Source organism: Pelodiscus sinensis, chromosome 1 (assembly GCF_052426305.1).
Source record: "Pelodiscus sinensis isolate ZL-2025 chromosome 1, ASM5242630v1, whole genome shotgun sequence".
Classification (NCBI taxonomy): Eukaryota; Metazoa; Chordata; order Testudines; family Trionychidae; genus Pelodiscus; species Pelodiscus sinensis.
Window position 1 is genome coordinate 236,425,831 of NC_143052.1, and position 4,020 is coordinate 236,429,850.

Below are 4,020 nucleotides of genomic sequence, written 5' to 3' on the forward strand. Positions count from 1 at the left end.
GCTCAGGCCAGCCGCTCTCACTTGGGTTACATCAGGGAGGGGAGGTGTTTGGCTCTGGGGAAGGGGAGGGGAGGGAGATTGGGTTGTGCATGGCGTCCCCGCCAGCTTATTGAAAAGCCGTCCGCTCAGCGCATGTGCCCCAGTGCCTGGAGGGAGACGTTTAGCTGCACCGAGACCCGAGCATAAGGTTGGGGTGGGAGTGGTATTGGATTACAGCAAGGAGGGGAGGTGTTTGGCTCTGGGGAAGGGGAGGGGGATTGCGTTACGCATGGAGTTCTGGCCAGCTCATTGAAAGCCGGCCGCTCAGCGCACGTGCCTCAGTGCCTGGAGGGAGACACGCGTCTGTACCCAAGCTCTGGGACCTGAGCATAAGTTTGGGGAAGGGAGGGGGATTGGGTTGGGAGTATGCAGTACCTCCTGATACTCCAGCATATTCGATAATCCGGCACCACCTATGTCTCAAAGATGCCGGATTATCGGAAGTCTATTGTACTTGGAAACTCAAGTCATACTTTCTCCTCATTTCACATGCCACATTTTTTTCCCTATTTGCTCTTTAAAGACATTTTATTTTTCTATGGCTTCTTTTATTTGAGATTATTGAAATGGTTTGAATTCATTATTATTTGAATTTATGAATTAATCCGTGCAGCATCTACAGTTATTTATTTGTAGTATAATAGTGCCTTTGGGCTCTAGTCATGGATCAAGGCCCCATTGTGTTAAGTGTAGCACAAGGCTACAGTGAGTTAGGTAGCCATTATTTATCTAAGCAAGTGAATCAGTAATGCTGTGACAGACCAGGGAGTAGAGTCCAGGTATCCTGCTCCCTTGTCCAGTGCTGTAGTACTAAGAAATCCTTGCTCCCTTCCTCCCTCAAGTTTTAGATAAAGAAGGAGTAAAGGAGGAAGCAGAGATGAGATGGTGATGAGCTGTCTGTATGCCGTGTTAAACATACTTAGGTGAAAACCTTCTGCACCAAGAACATGGATTTGTTTCTACACTTAATATTTTTATAAATTCTTATAAGATACGTAAAGGATGCCTAGCTTATTTCTGAGGGCTTTCTCCTGCACAGTAGTGTCCACAGATTTTACCATGGGTCATCAGACAGTTTAGAGGCACCATTCTGACCTTTACTGAGGGCTTGGAGATGAACTCCACCTACTGAAGAGCCTGCCATTTCAATTTGTCTCAATAGCTTCAGGCAGGCTGGACAGGCCTTCTTCATGGAGTGATTTAAAGGACTGTTAATTCTAACTGATATACAGTTGGCCTTTAATTTGGCTGGCCCTACTGCTGAACTTTTTGGAGTACAGTAGTTTCTGGGACTGAGACATCTTATTCTGGGCTGCCCTTTCTCTCTGAGGCACCACAGCAGGCCTTGTTCATGCCTGATCCTGGGAAGGCAGTGGAAGGAGCCTAGAGGAAAACCTGCTCTTCATGTAATCTTTCGAAGATATAACACATGGGAAAGTATGTTCTTGCTGGTTGTGTGGGCCTAAAGCACAGAATCAACTTCTCTTTATGGTATGGCTTTTATTTGTTTGTAGTAAATAAAAAGCTACGGTGACTGTCATAACGAGTGACTTGTAGCAGACCTCTCAAATATTAGTGAAAGGCTTATAGTAATATTGCTGTGACATAGGCATGCTATGGAATAAGTCTCATGTGTACAGGCAGTCCCCGGGTTACGTACAAGATAGGGACTGTAGGTTTGTTCTTAAGTTGAATCTGTATGTAAGTCGGAACTGGCATCCAGATTCAGCCGCTGAATCTGGACACCAGTTCTGACTTACATACAGATTCAACTCAAGAACTCCAGGCGTCCCCAAGTCAGCTGCTGCTGAAACTGATCAGCAGCTAATTCTAGGAAGCCTGGGGCAGAGCAACTCTGCCTCGGGCTTCCTGTAGTCAGCCGCTGGTCAGTTTCAGCAGCGGCTAACTTGGGGATGCCTGGGGTAGAGCAGCTCGGGTGCTGCTGGGTTGGTCCAGTAGCGCGGCCGCTCCTCGGCGCTACTGGACCAACCCAGCAGCACCCCAGCTGCTCTGCCCCAGGCGTCCTGATTCAGCCACTGCTGAAACTGACCAGCAGTGGCTGAATCAGGACTCCTGGGACAGAGCAGCTGGGGTGCTGCCGGGTTGGTCCAGTAGCGCCAAGGAGCGGTGCTGTGGGACCAACCGGCAGCGCCCCACCTGCTCTACCACAGGCCCTGGGCTTTGCTCCACATCTCCCTGGTCTGCTGGGGGCGGGGCACTAGCTGCGTCCCCCCCCAGCAGACCAGGGAGACGCGGAGCAAAGCAGCGGAGGACCCGGGCCGGACCGCGACGCTTCAAGATCAGCTGACCAGGGAGACGCTGAGCAAAGCCGCGCAGGACCCGGCCCGACCCACGGGGCTTCCAGCTGATCTGGAAGCAGTCGCGGGTCCAGCCCTGGGTCCTCTGCCACTTTGCTCCCCGTCTCCCTGGTCTGCTGGCTCCCGCAGCAGACCAGGGAGACAGGGAGCAGCTTTTCTCGCCCCGGAGGAGGCGGGTGGCGGGACCAGGCGTCCCGCCGCTCGAGTCCTCCGGGGTGAGAAAATCCCCGTTCGTAACTGCGGATCCGACATAAGTCGGATCCGCGTAACTCGGGGACTACCTGTAATTGAAAAACCAGGCTGTGACACTAAGGCTATGTCTACATCAGAGCTGGGCAAAATATGGCCTAGGGGCCAGATCTGACCCATGGACCACCCTGCTGGGACCCTTAGACACACACAGCTGTTGCATTTAACACAGACCCTGCTGCTCTCTGCTCTGCAGGGAGGGGGAGGCTTCATGCGATCTCCCTGCCCTCAGCCCAATCCTCAGCACCAATCTGATTAGCTTCTATGATGAGGTAACTGGCTCTGTGGATGTGGGAAAGTCAGTGGATGTGATATACCTTGACTTTAGCAAGGCTTTTGATATGGTCTCCCACAATATTCTTGCCAGCAAGTTAATGTGAATTGGATAAATGGACGGTAAGATGGATAGAAGGATGGCTAGAAGACCGGCCCAGCGGGTAGTGATCAACGGCTCAATGTCAGGATGGCGGTTGGTTTCTAGTGGAGTGCCCCAAGGTTCGGTTCTAGGACCGGTTTTGTTCAATATCTTTATTAATGACCTGAATGAGGGGATGGATTGCACCCTCAGCAAGTTTGCAGATGACACTAAGCTAGGGGGAGAGGTAGATACGCTTGAAGGCAGAGATAGGGTCCAGAGTGACTTAGACAAGTTGGGCCACAAGAAATCTGATGAGGTTCAACAAGGACAAGTGCAGAGTCCTGCACTTGGGACGGAAGAATCCCAATCATTGTTACAGGCTGGGGACCAACCAGCTAAGTAGTAGTTCTGCAGAAAAGGACCTGGGGGTTACAGTGGATGAGAAGATGGATATGAGTCAACAGTGTGCCCTTGTAGCCAAGAAGGCTAATGGCATATTAGGTTACATTAAGAGGAGCATTGCCAGCAGATCCAGAGATGTGATTATTCTCCTTTATTCGGCTCTGATGAGGCCACATCTGGAGTATTGTATCCAGTTCTGGACCCCCCCCTCCCCCACACACACACTACAAAAAGGATGTGGACACATTGGAGAGGGTCCAGCGGAGGGCAACCAAAATGATTAGCGGGCTGGAGCATATGACCTATGAGGAGAGGCTGAGGGAGTTGGGTCTGTTTTGTCTGCATAAGCGAAGAGTGAGGGGAGATTTGGTAACAGCCTTCAACTTCCTGAAGGGAGGTTCTAAAGAGGATGGAGAGAGGCTGCTCTCAGTAGTGACGGATGGCAGAACAAGGAGCAATGGCCTCAAGTTGGGGTGGGAGAGGTCCGGGTTGGATATTAGGAAATACTATTTCACTAGGAGGGTGGTGAAGCACTGGAATGGGTTACCTAGGGAAGTAGTGGAGTCTTCATCCCTAGCGGTGTTTAAGTCTCAGCTTGACAAAGCCCTGGCCGGGTTGATTTAGTTGGGATTGGTCCTGCCTAGAGCAGGGGGC